The sequence below is a fragment of the Osmerus mordax genome, chromosome 28, assembly GCF_038355195.1.
Source record: "Osmerus mordax isolate fOsmMor3 chromosome 28, fOsmMor3.pri, whole genome shotgun sequence".
Lineage (NCBI taxonomy): Eukaryota > Metazoa > Chordata > Actinopteri > Osmeriformes > Osmeridae > Osmerus > Osmerus mordax.
The window spans coordinates 7,315,246-7,336,914 of record NC_090077.1 but is presented as its reverse complement, the minus strand read 5'-3'; the positions used below and the strand labels follow the sequence as shown (position 1 = coordinate 7,336,914).

At 41.3% G+C, this 21,669-nt stretch overlaps 1 pseudogene; it reads right to left on the bottom strand.

The window, feature by feature from the left end:
* Nucleotides 1-525: 525 nt before the first annotated feature.
* Nucleotides 526-21,327, bottom strand: LOC136937858 (E3 SUMO-protein ligase KIAA1586-like; annotated as a pseudogene).
* Between the last annotated feature and the right edge of the window lie 342 nt (nt 21,328-21,669).

The window sequence follows — 21,669 nt, the reverse complement described above, 5'->3', positions numbered from 1 at the left end:
GGACATTCCCCCCGAGGCAAGTAGGGTGAAGTGCCTTGCCCAATGACACAACATGTTTTACACTAGTTAGCTTCTTATCCTTCCATATGTCAGTGATTTATTTGTCACGTGCACAGTATACAATTTACATTTACATTCATTCATTTAGCAGACGCTTTTATCCAAAGCGACTTCCAAGAGAGAGCTTTACAAAAGTGCATAGGTCAATGATCATAAACAACGAGATAGCCCCAAAAACATTGCGGGTAACCAAAACATGAAGCATACATTGTGAAAAGCAAATAAGTGCCAATAGGAAGAAACATAAGAGCATGTAGTTAAACAAATTACAAATTAAACAACATGAACCTCAAAAGTGCCAGAGTGTACCTGTAGGAAAGCAAGCAACAGTAATATAATTTACAGTGAGTACAAGTAGTTAAATCAGTTAAAAACTAACCAACAAGTGCAACAAGTCACTCAATAAGTGTAATTGTGTTCCTGGAGGAAATAAACTAAACTAACATCAGATCCAGCAAATCTTTCTTAAGTACCGTTGTACTCCCGGAACAAGAGCGTCTTTAGCCTTTTCTTGAAGGCGGGGAGACATTCAGTGTCTCTGATGGAGGTGGGGAGATGATTCCACCATTGGGGGGCCAGACAGGAGAAGAGCTTGGGTTGGTAGCGGGCGTTCTTGAGAGGTGGGACCACCAGGCGGTTGTCAGAAGAAGACCGAAGGTGGCGGGTGGGGGTGTAAGGCTGCAGGAGAGTCTGGATGTAGGCAGGTGCAATCCTGTTCACCGCTCAGAAGGTCAGTACCAGGGTCTTGAATCTGATACGGGCTGTGATGGGTAGCCAGTGAAGGGAGATGAGGAGCAGGGTGACATGGGAGCGTCTGGGTAGGTTGAAGACCAGGCGGGCTGCTGCGTTCTGAATCCTCTGGAGAGGGTGGGTTGCGCATGCTGGGAGACCTACGAGCAGCGAGTTGTAGTAGTCCAACTTGGAGAGGACAAGTGCTTGGACTAGCAGCTGGGTGGAAACCTCAGACAGGTATCTCTTGATTTTTTGGATGTTGTACAGGGTGAATCTACACGACCGGGAAACTGCAGCAATGTGGGCCGTGAGTAGGGTTTGGTACCAAAACCCGGTTCCACTATGGAACTGGGTCCTACGCAACCGGTAGGAATCGGACCGGATTAGAACGCACATTTCGGTTCCACTTAATGTGTTGACTGAAATATTTTCCCTCTGTCGCTCCGAAACGGACGTAAAATATCACACTTTCTCTGTAGTCTACCGTTAGCTAGCTACTGTAAATTTAGGCTACATATTACACTTACATTTAGTCATTTAGCAGACGCTCTTATCCAGAGCGACTTACAGTAAGTACAGGGACATTCTCCCCAAGGGAAGTTGTGGAAGAAATTGGGATTTCCTTTGTGCTTACATTATTCACTAATCAATAGAACTAGTCATTGGATACTAGGTAGTACGTTCTAATGTAAGCTTGCTATTAATACATTTACATTACATTTAGTCATTTAGCAGACGCTCTTATCCAGAGCGACTTACAGTAAGTACAGGGACATTCCCCCCGAAGCAAGTAGGGTGAAGTGCCTTGCCCAAGGACAAAACGTCATTTTGGCACGGCGGGGAATCGAACTGGCAACCTGCAGATTACTAGCCTGACTTCCTCACCGCTCAGCCATCTGACTCCCACCATTGATGGTGCCTTTCCAGATGTGTAAGCTGCCCATGCCACACGCACTCATGCAACCCCATACCATCAGAGATGCAGGCTTCTGAACTGAGCGCTGATAACAACTTGGGTTGTCCTTGTCCTCTTTAGTCCGGATAACATGGTGTCCCAGTTTTCCAAAAAGAACTTCACATTTTGATTCGTCTGACCACAGAACAGTTTTCCACTTTGCCACAGTCCATTTTAAATGAGCCTTGGCCCAGAAAAAACGCCTGCGCTTCTGGATCACGTTTAGATATGGCTTCTTTTTTTACCTAGAGTTTTAGCCGGCAACGGCGAATGGCACGGTGGATTGTGTTCACCGACAATGTTTTCTGGAAGTATTCCTGAGCCCATGTTGTGATTTCCATTACAGTAGCATTCCTGTATGTGATGCAGTGCCGTCTAAGGGCCCGAAGATCACGGACATCCAGTATGGTTTTCCGGCCTTGACCCTTACGCACAGAGACTGTTCCAGATTCTCTGAATCTTTGGATGATATTATGCACTGTAGATGATGATAACTTCAAACTCTTTGCAATTTTTCTCTGAGAAACTCTTTTCTGATATTGCTCTACTATTTTTTGCCGCAGCATTGGGGTAATTGGTGATCCTCTGCCCATCTTGACTTCTGAGAGACACTGCCACTCTGAGAGGCTCTTTTTATACCCAATAATGTTGCCCAATTGACCTAATAAGTTGCAAGTTGGTCCTCCAGCTGTTCCTTATATGTACATTTAACTTTTCCAGCCTCTTATTGCTACCTGTCCTAACTTTTTTGGAATGTGTAGCTCTCATGAAATCCAAAATGAGCCAATATTTCAAATAGTGATAGTGAGACATTTCAAAATGTCTCACTTTCAACATTTGATATGTTATCTATATTCTATTGTGAATAAAGTTTATGAGATTTGTAAATTATTGCATTCCTTTTTTATTCACAATTTGTACAGTGTCCCAACTTTTTGGGAATCGGGTGTGTAGATTATTTCCTAATTTCCAGCTTTATGTTCCCCTCTGTGATAGAATGTAACTATAACAGCATACTACTGTCAGACCACTCGCCTACTTCACTTGTATATAGAACCCAGGGGGTGATTAAAGGCACTCCTAGATGGAGATTTCATCCCAGATGGCTTTCCGATTAGAATTTCCTGCAGTTTTTAGAGGCACAAATTGAGATGTTCTTTAGTACAAATACGGATGAGACCTCTGCTATCGTCAGATGGGAGTCCTTTAAAGCATACATCAGAGGCATGATCATTTCTTATACCAGTTCAAAAACAAACTTAAGTTGAAAATGAATGAGCTTGACCACAAAATTAGACAATTGGAAAGGGAAGCCTTTTTAGATGTCTTGACAAGAACTAAACAAGAAATAACATTACTTAAAGCCCAATATGAGGAATTGTCCACATCAAAAGCAGAAAATAGTTTAATCCGGCTCAAACAGTTATTATGATCAAGGTGAAAAACCGGGGAGATTGTTGGCCTGGCGTATAAAAAAATGGATGGATGTCTGGAGGCAGACAGGGCAATTACTGCAATTCAAACTCAGAGTGGAGCAATATCCACAGACCCTCAGGAAATTAATGATATTTTTTCCATCTACTATAAAATATTATATACATCTGAATCCTCAGAAAATTCGGAAATACAATCTGAATTCCTGGGCAGCCTTTGTATTCCTTCCATACCAGTCGATTTTAAAGGACATATGGATATGGAACTAGATGCCTCAGAAATTGCTGACGCCATTACCAATATGAGGGGCGGTAAAGCCGCAGGCCCAGATGGCCTTCCAGTTGATATCTATAAGGTAGCCTCCAGGAGGCCTTTCAACAGGGTCGTCTGCCAGATTCCCTGAGGAATGCGCTGATATCACTTATTTGAAACCCAATAAGTCCCCTACCAACTGCACATTATATAGGCCTATTTCACTGCTTAACACTGATGCTAACATTATCGCTAAAGTATTGGCTAGAAGACTGGAACCGGTGCTCCCGATTTATCAATCCGGATCTGAATGGCTTGGTGAAAAACCGTCAAGCCTTTCATAACGTCAGAAGGGTGTTGAATTTGATACATTCGAAGAAGGAAACCCCCGACACTGCCATTTTATCTTTAGATGCTGAAAAAGCATTCGACAGGGTGGAGTGGAGCTATTTATTTGATGCGTTATCTCACTTTGGCTTTGGTAACTACTTCCGAAAATTGATTGAGACACTTTAAACTGACCGAATGGCAGAGGTCCTCACCAACTATTTAATATCACCTCCCTTCAAACTCACAAGAGGTACCAGTCAGGGGTGGCCTCTCTCGCCAATGTTATTTGTTTTAGCAATGGAGCCGTTTGCAATTGTGGTGAGATTGCACCCCTCAATTTCAGGGATAAAAGTATCGGACACTGAACATCGCATTGTAATGTATGCTGATGACACCCTTTTACTTCTAACAGATTTAAATAACTAAATTCTTAATCTGACTAATTTAATTGACACGTTCGGAAAATGTTCAGGCTTTAAAGTAAATTAAACAAAATCTTCTATCATGTTTCTGAATAAGCAGGAGCGAATAACCCCGGTGATGAACCATCCTTTCAATAATGCAGTAAATGGATTTAAATAGCTTGGTATCACCATTACCCCAAACATCAAAGATTTAGTGTCCTGTAACTATGATCCTATAAATGCTGCTTCAGCATTCCAAGTATTGTTCTTTGAATCTTTATTCAACTTCTTCTATTTCTTCCAAGACACCTTTCAGCGCCTTCAAATCTTCAGCTATTAAAACCGTTCAGCTATCAAAAAATTCAGCAGTTTCAGGCCATGGGTGCTATGACTTTTCAGCTTTGTACCTCTTATGCTTGAATTAATATAAATCAATATTCATAATATTTTTAACATGGCTTTCCAATGGAGTTTTCTTTCAAATCCTCTCAAACTTCTTCAACTTCCAAATCCTTCTTCTTCCTCAATCTTTCAGCTAGAGCCACCATTTAAACTTTAAAATGTTGACAAAACCCTAAACTATTTTTAAATAATTCAGCTTTTTGATATCTATTCAACTTTTTTCAATATCACTGATTATGTTTCATGACTTTTTCAAGCCGTTTCTGAGATTTACATGGGTGTGTACGTAAAACCCTAGAGTGCAGACTGAAACGCTTAGAGTGGAGGGCAGCTTCGGATGTTGTTGAAAAAATATTTATAGTTTGCCAGCATTGCCACAATTTTCGCTCTTCATGCTTAATTTTTGGATCAATAGATAGCTAATTTTGTGCTGGTCGTAGACAGTTGTCTGTTGAATCCAACAGACGTACACATTTGTTCAGAGCCCCACGAAAGCGAGACAAAGTCCAACTCTCGCCCCATAGAGACCAATGCAAATCTGGTGACAAAATCGTCAGAGAAAGCAAAAAGAACAAGCTTTTGAAACTGCCGGTAGAGTCGTATTTCTGTATGCACAGAAATATAAAGGACATCTCTGGTTTCGGCAGAGTCTTGGGTCACGGAAAATATCCTTATTTTTTGGATTGGACGTATAGTTTTGCGTCTAGGTTAACTTGTTTGAGGTGTGGATTCTAGCTACATTTCTGTTATTCTCTCCCCTCAGCGCGTTAGCAATCATAGCTGCACCATCACCTTGGCAACGACAGACACGCACCACTCAGTCTCACGCAGGTGATTGGTATTAGCTGATTAGTGGAGTCACAAGACAGAGTTTGATAGTATTTCAACCTAATACAATTTACAAGAAGTGACTCTGCAGGTGCTGCTAATATCTCCTTTACTACTATTACTAATGGAACTGTTTTATTCTACTACGCCACTGAGTGTGTTTACTTGACCATGAGAAACCCGATTACTAGCAATTGTCGGTTTATGCCATACGATTACTCCGTTTACATGTGTAACTAGAAAGGCATTTCCTGCTGAAAATGCGTTGGAATGCTGAAAGATGAAATTATTTTTCTTAAATTGCAGAAAATACAGAAATGAGAAAATACCCACAAGCTGAAATGAATGTCAAAATGTGTGAGTCACACAAAAGAGGCAGTGTGGAAACTGAATTGCATCATCTAACAACGCTGAAACGCTGAAAGCTGAACTGTTAAACAGAAGAAGAAGTAGGCCTAGGCTAGCTAGTCATAAAAATAATATTATAGTCTTAACAGCTGAAATTATAGTTGGGATAGTAATAGCAGTAGCAAATGTGTGCATTGAGTGCGTTTACACGGCTTTCTTAGTAGGATTCAATGTGTTGATTGAATGAAACATACAGCAGTAGGGCCGATACAGGAAGACACAGCGACACTTTGTTGCAGAAGGACGATGGTGCATGTTTTGTCCGTGGAGCATACAACGATTAATAAAAAGAATCATGTAGACGTGCTTATTGAGTAATCGCATAACTAACTAGAAAAGGCTGTTCCTGCCAAACAGCAGTGAGAATGCCGAAAACCTGAATGGGGATAGCTGACCATGCTAAAAAAGCTGAAAATAGTGAACATTTAGTAGAAAGTTATAAGCTGAAGCTTCAAAGCGCCCGAAAGGTATTTTTGAAAGGGGCAGGAGCTGGACGAAGGCATAAAACTACAGAAAAGAGAAGAACAATGCAAAAAGAGAAATAATTCAGAAGAATTTGAAAATGTAGTAGAAAGTCATTTGCTCAGGTTTCAAATTGGTCTGAAATGTATTTTAGAGAGGATCTGGAGCTAACTGATTAAAATGCTGCTGCAAAAAAGTTGAACTATTGTGGGTAGTAAATAAGATCATGCTACATCTAACCAGCGGATCATCTTGCAAGTGTGTCAAAGTGGTATTTTTACAGACTGTATTAACACCGTAGGCGTGAATAATGCATGCAAATTGTATTTTTTTATTGAAAGTTAATTATTTGATATTTTTTTATTTTGTTTTGATTTTGTTGTAAATATGACTATTCTTCCATAACAGTTAATGTTATGCCTAAGGATTCTTCAGGGAGCTTGCTCATCTTGTACTGTAATAAAATATTCTGCATGTTCAAATTTCTCTGCTCCACGTTCAAGTTCTCAATTTGTATCTCAAATTTTTGTTTTTGGAGAAGCAAAACTTCCCTTTGGAGTGATAAGATGGTAGGATCTCCGGTTTCTCTGCAATGAAAAAAAGAGGGGATATGCGATAATGCAACATTATAGCCGACGTGCACAAAGGTAATATAAGACGGTAAAGATAGGGCTATGTGAACTTTAACTACACTTCAAGAAGAATTATATTCGATAACTGAATAAGCTACTTTGTTAGATATCTTCTTACTTTGACACTTTTTGTGTCCGAGGGTGAGGGTTCTCTGGGCTGCAACACCGGACTGTCGTTGCGTTTGCAACGTTACTTGCATCATCTGGCTCACTGAAGAGGGTTTTAGTGTTTTACTTCACAGTCATTCCCCTAACAATAATATCATGAATTAGGCATAAACTAATGACTCGCTACCTTTCCAATTGACCACCGCTCTCTCCTCCGCCAGTAATCTCAACCATAGTAGGTGAGTCGCTACCAATGATGTTTGCTACCATCACTGCCTCATCTGAAAGTGGTTTTGGAGGTGGACCACCACCTGAAAATGTATTCCAAACAAAATGTATTTTATGTCAATGTAGTTGTTTTATAGCACTCTGTATAGGCTACTGTGCTGCTGCAGTCTAAACATGAAGGCTATTTACGGGTCGGCTAGTCTACCTCGACTAGCTACTGTAACAGTAAATGTTACAAAACGTTACTGTGTAGAAACTACAGTAAGCTACACCTACAAGTAAAGTTGATCTCACCAGTTTTGTTGGACTCCGTCCTGAAATGCGTGATCTCTTTTTTGGACATTACAGTTAAGTTATCATATTTTTTTGGAATTTCTGAAATTGACCGTTTGATCAAACTTTGTGAGTTTATGTTGGTTGCTATTTCCTCCCACATTCGTAGTTTTTTGTGGGCTGTTATGTGCGGATCGAATTTACTTTTCAGTATGTGTTTTCTTTTGCTATATTCCTGTAGAAGGACAATCTTTTCCTCCTCTGACCAATTCGGTTTTCTTGCCTTTTTTTCTTCCATTTTTAGCTCTACTGTAGCTCTTGTAAGGTGATGTAGGCCTACTAACGATTAAACTGAACAGACGCGGTCACCGTGGAAACGGTCGAATTTTATTGCTGTGAAATCACGTTTAATGTAGTAAATCCCTTAACGTTTCACCTTAGCTAAGGAAACCATTTAAGGGATTCTGTGCAACCCCCTTAAGTAAATCCCTTAGCTAAGGAGAAATTTACACTTAAGTGTCATACTTAAGGAAAAAACTTGTTTTTGGCTGTTCGTGATGGTCAGCTATGACAGTCTTGAGCCTCGATTTTTGCAAATTTCTGTTAAACTTGCTAAAATAAAAACGATCTAGCTTGATTATGTACACTTTAAGCTCAATGTACATACCTTGTTTGGCCAATTTGGTCGATTGTGGAAAAAAAGTCGAACCGTTTTTAGTTATGGAGAGCCATCGCGCTAGCTCGATTATACGAGAGAATAACAGAAATGTAGCTAGAACACCTCACACAAGTTAACCGAGACGCAAAACTGTACGTCCAATCCAAAGAATAGGGATATTTTCCGAGACCCAAGACTCTGCCTAAACCAGAGATATTTTTTCTATGTCTGTGCAGTCAGAAATACGACTCTACCTGCAGTTTCGAAAACGTGTTCCTTTTGCTTTCCTGGTGCGTGTTTGTTTGGTTGCCACGGTGATGGCGCAGCTGTGATGGCTAACGAGCTAGGCAGAGAGAAAAACGAACATTTACCTAGCATCCACACCTCAAACAAGTTGACCTAGACGCAAAACTATACTCCCAATCCAAAAAATAAGGATATTTTCCGAGACCCAAGACTCTGCCGAAACCAGAGATGTCCTTTATATTTCTGTCCGGTCAGAAATACGACTCTACCGGCAGTTTCAAAATCTTGTTCTTTTTGCTTTCTCTGACGATTTTGTCACCATATTTGCATTGGTCTCTATGGGGCGAGAGTTGGACTTTGTCTCGCTTTCGTGGGGCTCTGAACAAATGTGTACATCTGTTGGATTCCACAGACAACTGTCTACGACCAGCACAAAATTAGCCATCTATTGATCCAAAAATGAAGCATGACGAGCAAAAATTGTGGCAAAGCTGGCAAACTAGAAATATTTTTTCAACGCTGTCCTCCACTCTAAGCGTTTCAGTCTGCACTCTAGGGTTTCACGTAAACACCCATGTAAACCTCAGAAACGGCTTGAAAAAGTCATGAAACATAATCAGTGATATTGAAAAAAGTTGAATAGATATCAAAAAGCTGAATTATTTAAAAATAGTTTAGGGTTTTGTCAACATTTTAAAGTTTAAATGGTGGCTCTAGCTGAAAGATTGAGGAAGAAGAAGGATTTGGAAGTTGAAGAAGTTTAAAGAAGTTTGAGAGGATTTGAAAGAAAACTCCATTGGAAACCCATGTTAAAAATATTATGAATATTGATTTATATTAATTCAAGCATAAGAGGTACAAAGCTGAAAAGTCATAGCACCCATGGCCTGAAACTGCTGAATTTTTTGATAGCTGAACGGTTTTAATAGCTGAAGATTTGAAGGCGCTGAAAGGTGTCTTGGAAGAAATAGAAGAAGTTGAATAAAGATTCAAAGAACAATACTTGGAATGCTGAAGCAGCATTCCAACAATTAGTTATGCGATTACTCAATAAGCGCATCTACATGATTCTTTTTATTAATCGTTGTATGCTCCACGGACAAAACTTGCACCATCATCCTTCAGCAACAAAGTGTCGCCGTGTCTTCCTGTATCGGCCCTACTGCTGTATGTTTCATTCAATCAGCACATTGAATCCTACTAAGAAAGCCGAGTAAACACACTCAATGCACACATCTGCTGCTATTACTATCCCAACTATAATTTCAGCTGTTAAAACTATAATATTCTTGTTACGACTAGCTAGCCTACTTCTTCTGTTTAACAGTTAAGCTTTCAGCTTCTCCCGCATTGTAGGCTATTTAAGCTCTTAGCTTTGTTAGATGATGCAGTTCAGCTTCCACACTGCCTCTTTTGTGTGACTCACACATTTTTGAAATTCATTTCAGCTTTTGGATATTTTCTAATTTCTGTATTTTCAGCCCAAAAAAATATTCAGCATTCCAACGCATTTTCTACAGGAAATGCACTTTCTCTCAAATCTCAATGAAACACTGACACTTTCTCTTTCTATCTTATACATACACAAACCACAAACTGATATACATTTCATTAAATGAGTGATGAATGAAACTATTAGTTTTGGCATCTTCTGAAGCGTGTTGGCGACATACAGAGCAGTACATTATCAGATTTGTCTCGTCGTAAACTAACCAATCGCGGGACTCCCCATTGTCTGCTTTTCTCCATCGTTCTTTAAAAAAACGTTTTTTAACTTTCGCGTCTTTGTCAACTGGCTCCTCCTGAGATGTTTTCTCAGCGGACCTATTAACGCCTGCGATGTAACGCCACATTTTTTGGAAGTGTCCGGGTAAAACAGTAGGCTATGCAATTTTTTTTACCCGCCATGGTGGCCGGTAGGTGTAGCGAGTTTACCCGCCACAACTCAAAATCACCCGCATTTGGCTGGTGTCGGGGGCTAATTTCCATCCCTGATGCGTAGTCTGGTACAGTATGCGTCTAGATTCTCGCCAGGCTGTTGCACTTCTTTTCGGAACATATATACTTGATACTGGACGTTCTTTTTAGGCGCGAAATACGTGCCTAGCTTCTGCTTGACGTCTGCAAACTTATCTTCTTCTGTTGCGAACGTGTCATAGATATCATGCACACGCTCTCCTGCCATATGCAGTAGCAATGCTTTTTGCCTAGCATCTCCGGCAATATTTACTGCTTTAATATAGTTCTCAAACCTTTTTATCCATTTCGTCCAGCGTGGTCCTACTGAGCTCGGATCCGTTTCGGTATCAAAACTTGGCAGAGCCATAGTGTTCCCAAGTGGCATTTTTCTTCTTTTCTCCTATTTTTCTTTTTTAGCAACTCGTTGTCCTCCTCAGGTTAGCGTTCCAGCTAGCCACTTGTGGTCTTCCCGCTTCGTTGAGCCAAGTCCACTATTCTTTCCCCTTTTAATTTTCTTGTGAGTGCAAAAACGTTTCTTGGTTCTGTGTCTTTATCCTCGTCGCCAATGTGATGTTCTTGTTTTGTGTTTGAAATGAACAGACGTTGGTTGAATCATTACTGTACTTTACTGTGATTATACGCTTAGCAGATCTCATACAGCCGTTGACTATTGGTAACTCTAACTAACCTCTGCGGGCTTAGTGCAAGCCCCCACCCCTCGGCTTGAAGCAACGGCCCCGGTGGATGTAGGTGGTATTGCATTTTGTGTTTGACTTCCGACTCTTCCGGTCGTTTTTATTCTATTAACTCCAGTCAACATTTACAAAACTATCTCCCCCAATTATTTTTGTTCGATTCTCGAACCTGGCTGATACTACTAGCTTTTTCATAGAATATTTTTTCCTGATTTTTGCTAAGTTTGAAACCAATCCGAAATGGGTAAACTAGCACCCCATTTATTTGATTACGTCAATAAAAGTTACCTGCAAATGTTACCTTCTGTTTAACAGTTCAGCTTTCAGCTGCTCCCGCATTGTAGGCTATTTAAGCTCTTAGCTTTGTTAGATGATGCAGTTCAGCTTCCACACTCCCTCTTTTGTGTGAATCACACATTTTTAAAATCAATTTCAGCTTTCAGCTTGAGGGTATTTTCTCATTTCTGTATTTTCAGCCATTAAAAAAATAATAATTCAGTTTTCAGCATTCCAACGCATTTTCAGCAGGAAATGCCTTTTCTAGTTCTTCTTATTCTATTTCTTTCGTGGCACGTTTCAGCGCCTTCAAATCTTCAGCTATTAAAACCGTTCAGCTATCAAAAAATTCAGCAGTTTCATCCCATTCCTGCTATGACTTTTCAGCTTTGTACCTCTTATGCTTGAATTAATATAAATCAATATTCATAATATTTTTAACATGGTTTTCCAATGTAGATTACTTTCAAATCCTCTCAAACTTCTTTAAACTTCTTCAACTTCCAAATCCTTCTTCTTCCTCAATCTTTCAGCTAGAGTCCCCATTTAAACTTTAAAATGTTGACAAAACCCTAAACTATTTTTTTAAATTCAGCTGTTTGGTATCGATTCAACTTTTTTCAATATCACTGATTATGTTTCATGACTTTTTCAAGCCGTTTCTGAGATTTACATGGGTGTGTACGTGAAACCCTAGAGTGCAGACTGAAACGCTTAGAGTGGAGGGCAGCTTCGGGAGCCGAGTGCACCAGCTGGGCGTACGCCTGGGTGTAACGCTACGTCCGACGTAGAACTGAAAGTTACGACTAGTGCACCAGTTAGACTTAAGCCCTTTATGTGCTGCACCTGGGTGTACATTTTACACCTAGTGGGGAGCAGGCGTAAGTTGGAAAATCGGACTAATATCCATGGTAATTATAATGTACAACAGTTTGATCGCACATGCAGCGCGTCTTGTTTATAGGCAACATATGGAAAGGACATTAAGGCGAGAAAAAGTTGTCCGTGATCGCACAAATCCACTGTTAATTTTATTGGTGATCGATTTCCAAGCTGATTGTTTCTGTTTGTTTGTGTTGATATTATTACATTTCCCCGTGAGCACGCTTCTATTCTGAGTAAACAACTCTAGAAGTTTTCTAATTTCTTTATCAGTAAAATGTATTTTCCTTTTCTTTCTTTTTTAAATCCATGGCTTGTTTTGAAGGGAGATAGGCTAGCTAAGTGCGCTTTGGATAGGCTCTTAAATGTGTTGCTTGTCAACGATCGACGCTTTCGCATTTTCACAAGGACGCGCATCTTAAAACCAGGCGTAGCTACCATAGATATATATAAACACTAGATGTCTTACGTCGGAGTCTAGAACGTCCGCAATATCTCTTTTACTACTATTGCTAATGGAACTGTTTTATTCTATTATTTACGCCACTAAGTGCGTTTACTTGACCATGAGAAACCCGATTACTAGCAATTGTCGGTTTATGCCAATAATACGATTACTCCGTTTACACGTGTAATTAGTCATGCGATTACTCAATAAACGCGTCTACATGATTATTTTTATTAATCGTTGTATGCTCCACGGACAAGACTTGCACCATCATCCTTCTGCAACAAAGTGTCGCCGTGTGTTCCTGTATCGGCCCTACTGCTGTATGTTTCATTCAATCAACACATTGAATCCTACTAAGAAAGACGAGTAAACGCACTGAACAATAGGCTACATCTGCTACTGCTATTACTATCCCAACTATAATTTCAGCTGTTAAAACTATAATATTCTTGTTACGACTAGCTAGCCTACTTCTTCTGTTTAACAGTTCAGCTTTCAGCTTCTCCCGCATTGTAGGCTTGATTGTAGGCAAAGCTCTTAGCTTTGTTAGATGATGCAGTTCAGCTTCCACACTGCCTCTTGAAATTCAACTATTTCTTCGATTGCTTCACAACGTTCAAACTTATTCTCCCGCATTGTATTTAAGCACTTAGCTTTGTTAGATGAAGCAGTTCAGCTTCCACACCCTCTTTTACATTTACATTTATTCATTTAGCAGACGCTTTTATCCAAAGCGACTTCTAAGAGAGAGCTTTACAAAGTGCATAGGTCACTGATCATAACAACAAGAACACAAAAACATTGCAAGTAGCCAAAACATGAAGCACACATTGTGAACAACCAAAGTAAGTGCCAAAGGGAAGAACCATAAGAGCATGTAGTTAAACAAGTTACAATTAAACAACATGAACCGCTATAAGTGCAAGTGTACCTGTGGAAAAAAAACAAGCAACAATAATAAAAACAATATCACAGCAAGTACAACAATTTTAAATCAGTTACCACTAACCACAAGAGCAACAAGTCTCTAAGCAAAAGTCATTGTGATCCTTGAGGAAACTAACATCGGGTCAAGCGAACCATTCCTAAGTACCGTTGTACTCCCGGAACAAGTGCGTCTTGAGCCTTTTCTTGAAGGTGGAGAGACAGTCAGTGTCTCTCCACTCTTTTGTGTGAATCATACATTTTTAAAATTAATTTCAGCTATCGGCTTGCGGGTATTTTCTCAAACCTGGCTTTTTTAGCCCCTCCTGGCTTCCTCCCATCCATCCTCCCTGACGCGTATCATTACGGTAGGGCCGCCCGGCCCAGCTATTGGTAGCCTATCTGAGAAAACTTTTTGGAAAAGACGGGCTATGGAACCAACTCTATTTGGGAGGGTAGAACTATCTCACATGATACCCATGCAGAGGCTGAGGTGTCAGAATGCGGAAAGTGTGTAGCCTATAAGAGAAGACAGACTAACGTGACAAATGTCAACAACAAAAAATCCTCGATCAGCCCAAAAGTGAAGCGGCCCACCGGGAATTCTCCCGATTACCCACTCCGGGCCTGGTGTAATGTAGCCTATTATGTTAAGACAAATGTTAAGAAAGTGACATTCGGGATGAAAAGACTGCATGTGTGTTCTCAAGTTTGATGTTATGGAGTGACAGCGGTTTCTTAAAAATGACCAAAACAGCTTAACTACTTTGGTTTCTGGAGTATCAAAGCCTAGCCAGATTGTTGACAAAACCAACATCATTGGTACGTTATCGTGTAAGAAACCACTGAGTATTTGCAAATGTCAGTCTTGCTAGAAAGTTCTTGGGCATGATGTGGACCAATTTGTATTTGAAAATACGAAATATACAGTTATACAATAACTAGTAGGGCCTACATGCAGTGGTGTAGTAATTTTTTTTGTAGTGAGTACACTGTGATTTTCCCCTCCCAGCCTCATACTCGCCTGTCCCAGAGCGACACCCCATACACCAAGCACTGTGACGTTTCCATATACAAACTGTACACGGACAACTGATGTTTCAGTATTGATGGCATTTATTTAAAGCCCTGGAAAAACAACACTTAACCCTTGTGTTATCTTCGGGTCATTCTGACCCATCAGTCATTGTGACCCACCGTCGTATTGCGACAAATCATTTTCTTTTAACTGTTGGGCTGTCTCAGACCCCCCACATTGGAATGGTTAAAAGAAAATTATTTTTATTTGTTTTTGTATTGGGTAAAATTGGGTAAACACAACGATGGTTCGTTATGAACCTTTGGGTCATGTGACTCGAAGGCAGCACGAGGGTTAAAGTTGAGAACAGATGAGCTGATTTAACTTTTTGAGAAACGCAACCTAACCTGAACACAACAAAACCTCACACAAATGAGCCATTTAATCGACACCCCTTCACTGACGCAGTACCCTGCAGAAAATCGTCAGATCCTCTTTTGGCTATTTTAACATAGCCTTAAGTCACTACAGAGATGGGTGGGCAGCCTGGTAGTCTACAATGCTTTACAAATATGTTTGTACTCAGGGAACTGAGGTGTGCATTTCCTCCTTGGTTGTGTGGCGGAGCGATGGCTTCTTGTCCATGTTGTCACATACTTTCTTGGCTTAGAAAGTCTTACAGGGGGCCCATTGATCAATCAATCAATCAACTTTATTTATATAGCACATTTAAAAAACCACAGGGGAAGCCAAAGTGCTTTACATTGATACATAAAAATACATATAGAAAACACAAACAAACAATTGATCATCATCACATTGGACAACAACAGTCTAGATCTCTTGTCAGTGCAAACATTGTTCATGAGGCGAGACTTCATGAGACTGAAGCCCCTTTCACACTCAGCAGTGCTGCAAGGGATGGTCTGCATGCATCTTATGAGAGGTTTTAGGCTTTCAGGCTCACTGTCTGGGTGCTCAAGGAAATCTCTCATACCATTTACTGCTTGCTCTTCACAAAGATTGAACCGCCTGCACAGTCTTTTTACTTGTGCCTCCACATGCCGTATGCCAGGTGTTGATGGCCAGTTGCTTATATCCACAATGCTGAGATCATGAAGCATTTCACCTTCAAATGAGAGGCGCTTCTCCATGTTGTTAATCAGACTTTGTAGGAACTGCTTTGCATTGATTGGTGTGAGCTTTGCATTTGACTCGAGTGGAACTGATCTAAATTGTCCCAAAGCCTGTGCTGTCAGTGCCTCCTTTGATTTCTCTCCTGGGGTGTCTTTGAATGATGCCAGCACTCTGATGGTGCGCTTCAGAAGCTGGTCTGCTCTCAAGTGTGACTGAATGGGCCTGGAGTTGCTTGGACAGGTTTGCAAGCTCAGACAGTGCATCATACATCCAAGGTCACACAGAAATTCCTTGCTTTGCATACGACGTGCCAGGCCTCTGTAAGTTTGTATCTCTTTGCTGTTTCTTGTTACGTCCCCTGCAGCATTTTCAAAGTGTCTGTTGAGTGCTTCATAGGATCTCCACACACCCTTTACAGAACGGAAGCTGCTGGCCACCCATCGCGTAGATAAAACTCTGCCAATTTTCAGGACTTCTGAGCCTTCTTGCGCTGCTTCCAGAAGCTCCCGTGAGTTTTTATTAGACTGACTGTACAGGTTGTGGATCTTCTCCATAAAAGCTTTGAAGTGATTCACTGCCTGAACCTCATCCACAGCATCAGATACAGCCAATTCCAAACGGTGGTTCATGCAGTGCCATGTGAAGATGTTAGGGTACCTTGCAGTGAGCCTGGTTGCCACACCAGAGTTCTTGCCTAACATTACACTGGCTCCATCAGAAACAATGAGACCCAATTTGTTTGAAGCCACTCTTCACTGAAGCCTGCAGTGTCTAGACAGTTAAGTAAAGTTTCTTCTATACCCTCTGCCCTTTTACTCTCCAGCTCAACTAGCTCTAGGAACACAAATTCAGGAGTAGCTCCATCTACTGAGGCTTTAACGTTTACAATCATGGCAGATTTGTGGCTGAGAGATGTAGCCTCGTCAATGAGAACAGACAATTTGCTTGGAGATGACACAATAGTGTTAACTATTTTGTTCTGCATCTCTTTTGCTATGTGTTCTACGATTTTTGTGGAACTGTACCTCGAGTGGAGACTAGTGCCCATGTTAACACCATTTTGTTCCTGATGCTCAATAAGATTGTCATGGTCAGTGAAAGGTCGGTTCATCTTTGCAAGGTAGTATGCTGTTCTAAATACAGCATCTGTCTCAGCCAACACAGTCTCTGACATAGTTTTCACCAAAGTTACAAGTACATCCTGCCTACCCTTTTCAGTGAGTTCCTGGGCTATTTCATGTGCCGTCGATGTCTCATGTCTTTTAATTTTGTTACGCAAAGAAGAAAGAGCTGTGGATCTGTTTGTACTGGATCTTAAAGTACACCCATTCCTCAGATATGGATATTCTTTTTTCAGTAAAGATGGTGGTTGATTTTGTTGAGCTGCAGAACGCACAACCTGGAAGTATACAAAACCATGACTAATATCAGCATTCAAGTTTTGTATCTATTAGCAATAACATCTGCTCAACAGGGCCCAAATTTACTCAAAAGTAATCTGTATTTGTCTGTATTACTATTAATTAAAAACGTAAATAGTTTTTAATTAATAAACATGTCCTAGAGCTTCATTCTTGGCATGGTTCCAGTCTGAGTGCTCCAACTATTCCTTGATTGTTATTACCATTTAGTAATTCAATTGTGTAATGTAATGCACATTTAAGATGACCATGAATTTATTCTCATTGTGTGTGCTTTGCTTTCGGCAAGGGCACAACCTTTGTTCTCTCACATATATATTATTGGGTGTGCTTTGCCTTCGGCAAGGGCCCAACCTTAGTTCTCTCATATATATATTATTATTATTGTGTGCTTTGCCTTCGGCAAGGGCACAACCTTTGTTCTCTCACATATATATTATTATTCTTTTTGCCCCCCTAAAACTCAGTCAATATTTGGCCTACATAGACAACCTAGGTGTCAAAAGTTTCGTATTGGTAGCGATTGAGTTGCTTCTATTGGGATTTACGTTCCGTTGCATGGTTTAAGTAGAAATTAAGTTTTTGTGGCGAAAAGTGAAGCTAACGGTGGCTAACTTGCTAGCCACAGTCAATGACGCTACTTACGTCACTAACGTCACGAAAACTCGCGTGACTACCTCTAGCAGAACATTAGCTTAGCAGCTCGTTAACTTCTGGGAGATAGCTAAGCTAACTGCTTTACTGCAAGGCAGCTGGAGAAACGCCACAAGCAAAGAGGCCAGGGTGATAACTATTTACTAATTTTACTTTGTGATATGACATCTCTATGATGTCATATCTGTCTATGATACATCTGTTTTCAATTGTTAAAATAAACATTCCTCACAACTACATTTTCGTTGTAGGATTTATTATGACATTAGATTACAAGTAGGCTCCTCCCTGAGTCACCACCTTACCGCGGTGGAGGGGATTGCGTGTCCTAGTGATCCTGGAAGCTAATTTGTCGGGGGCTTTAAGCCCCTGGTAGGGTCACCCAAGGCAAACAGGTTCCAGGCGAAGGACCAGACAAAGCGTGGCTCAAAAACCTACCATGAAGAAAACAAACAATGGTTCTCAGTTGCCCCATGGGGGTTGGGTGCAGTGTGAGACGGGTGGCGGCCGAAGGCGGTCCGATCCTCGGCTGCAGAAGCTAGCTCTAGGGACGTGGAACGTCACCTCGCTGGCGGGAAAGGAGCCGGAGCCTCGCCTCAACGCACAGCCTCGGCTCCGGAACCAGTCTCCTTGAGAGGGGCTGGACTCTCTTCCACTCTGGAGTTGCCCTCGGTGAGAGGCGTCGAGCTGGGGTGGGAATACTTGTTTCCCCTCCGTTCGGCGAGGGTGACCTAACCCTGGTGAGGTGTTCTGGGCACGTCCCACTGGGAAGAGGCCCCGGGGAAGACCCAGGACACGCTGGAGGGACTATGTCTCTCGGCTGGCCTGGGAACGCCTCGGGGTCCCCCAGGAAGAGCTTGTGGAAGTGGCCGGGGAGAGGAAAGTCTGGGCCTCCCTGCTTAGGTTGCTGCCCCCGCGACCCGACCCCCGGATAAGCGGATGATGATGGATGGATTACAAGTAAACGATTTGTGGGTGAAATTATCATTACCTGTGGTTTCAAACCAGTGTATCACTGCAACGCTGTAGCCTACGAGACACTACAAAAACATCTACACAGCTGTTTAGGAAGTGAAACGGCGACAGAACATGTTCGGCACTCCCCTTACTTAAATCAAAAGTCTATCTAACTACTAACCTGAACTTCATTGCCACAGCCTAAACGTTGTCAATCTGTTCATGAAAATAATTAATTTCAGCCTAAACCGTACAACGGAACGTTAAATCCAATTCAACCAACGCAATCGCTACCAAGACGAACACAGCAGTAGTCTAGTACTGTACCGTAGTAGTACAATTTACCGGGGCAGCTTTTCCACACAGGGCTATATCGCATTTTGCGTTGTTACTGACAATGATCGCTACCAGTGAGCTTTTTATGAATGAGTGATTTTCCACTAAATAAATGTCAAGTTTATTTACGTTTTGGGGGGCATATTTTCGGTTAGCAGATGGTACTGTTTGAATTGCGATTCCATCTTCTACTGCCGGGTAACGTCGTAGAATACTCTTCAAAGGGGGTTCTTTATTAATGAATGAATGCAATGAGTAGGCTAAATGCCTGAAAATATCACGAGAAGGGAAAAACTTAAAATGACGTTTAAGTCATAGAGATTAGGTCGATTTTTACACCGGTCTGCCAAATGTATTCGTTTTGATTCAACGATGAGGCAGCCTCTTGCAGGGGAAATGAGAAGACATCTATTTCATTCTACACTTCACTCGTATTTTCAGTTGTAAATGAGCAGCAAAAAAAAAATGCTTTTAAATCTATGTAATCTTTATAAATAATAAGTATGCATTTTTATATAAAATATATAGAAATATCAGTTGTAAAAATTTCATTTAAAAATGGACCCCTGTGCAACCGACGCAAGCAAGCACACCCTCCAATTTCCCCAGAAATTGTACCCTCTCTAGTTAAACAAGTTACAATTAAACAACATGAACCGCTATAAGTGCAAGTGTACCTGTGGAAAAAAACAAGCAACAATAATAAAAACAATATATCACAGCGAGTAATTTTTTTTAAAATCAGTTACCACTAACCACAAGAGCAACAAGTCTCTGAGCAAGAATCATTGTGATCCTTGAGGAAACTAACATCGGGTCAAGCGAACCATTCCTAAGTACCGTTGTACTCCCAGAACAAGTGCGTCTTGAGCCTTTTCTTGAAGGTGGAGAGACAGTCAGTGTCTCTGTCTGCCAAATGTATTCGTTTTGATTCAACGATGAGGCTGCCTCTTGCAGAGGAAATGAGAAGACATCTATTTCATTCTACACTTCACTCGTATTTTCAGTTGTAAATGAGCAGCAAAAAAAAAAATGCTTTTAAATCTATGTAATCTTTATAAATAATAAGTATGCATTTTTATATAAAATATACAGAAATATCAGTTGAAAATGTCATTCAAAAACGAACCCGTGCAACCGACGCAAGCAAGCACACCCTACAATTTCCCCAGAAATTGTACCCTCTCTAGTTTGCATTGTAATTGACCTTATGAATTTCCATTGCTTATCAACTTTGCATGTGTGCTGATATTTACCTAACTTTCTTAAACTCCCTAGCTTGACTTTCAGTCCACAATGCTGGCCAGGAGTTTTCACCATCTCTCATCATCTGAAACAAGGAAATATAAACGTTGTATTCTGTTTACTGCTGTACTCAGGCACACGCACAGACACAGACACTGTGAAGGAATGATAACTATACTGCTAATCAATGCTGCTATAACTGCAATCACTACCTTATATACATATATACACATATTATGTAATGCTCTATACTAAAACATGTATCCAATTGTGATCAATTGATTTAATAAAGAACATATGAGATCATGCAACATGATGCTTTCTGTGCAAGTAAGGTCCTGCTGAAATGTATCTGTGTAAAGTAAGATCATGCTAAATTGTAACTTCGGTGTGTGGGCAAGAATGCCGATGTCAGGCAAACTGTTTTGGGAGGCGAGTTTGTGATGCTCAGGGACCGCAGTGAGCACAAAAGGGCCTCTCAGCGCTTGGGAGTAAAAGTGTCAACTTGGGAGATAAGGTAATGTTGGGACAGTAACTCTTCTCTGCTTAAGGACGGGTCAGATCAGCCGGTCTGACCACCTTTGGATATACTCTGTTCTGAGGTCGCATTCCCTTGGAGACCACGCCCCTGTCCCCCCTTTCACACTACCCCTCCCCTTGGAGACCCTGCCCCACCTTCCCCCATACATCATCGACCCTGGTCTGGTCTGCCTCACCCCTTCTCCTGGAGACACGACCCCCCCCCCCCCCCCCCTTCCTTGGAGGCGCAGCTCCCATCTCCCTGCACGCCATCAGGACCTTGGGGCGATCTACTCCCTTCCCTGGAGCCCCCCTCCCTTGGATTACCTCAGACCTGTGGGTCTTGTCTGCCCCCCTCCCTGAGTAGACCTGTGGGTCTTCTCCGCCCCCTCCCTCTCCGAACATTACCAGATCCTTGGACTGCCCACCTTGTGCCACCATGAACGCCCTGGACATTCAATTGGACAACCACATTCTCACCCCACGGTCTTCTGACCAATCGCCTGTCACAGACCTCCCTCTCTGGGGGGTACAAGACCTGTCTCCCGAGGACAGGGAGACAGAACTTGGAGTGGGCAGAACTCTCTCTGATCTCTGTCACGACCACTTTCTCAAAGAAGGCCTTCGTTTGTCCTATTCTGAGACTGTTTCTGTGAGACTGCTGTTGCATCATCGACTGATTCATTGTACTAGACTACGAACATCTTGTGTTGTTTTCATTGTGTATCTTGTGATTGCATCATTACTTACGTTAAACTACAAATAACTTGGTCCGATATTTAA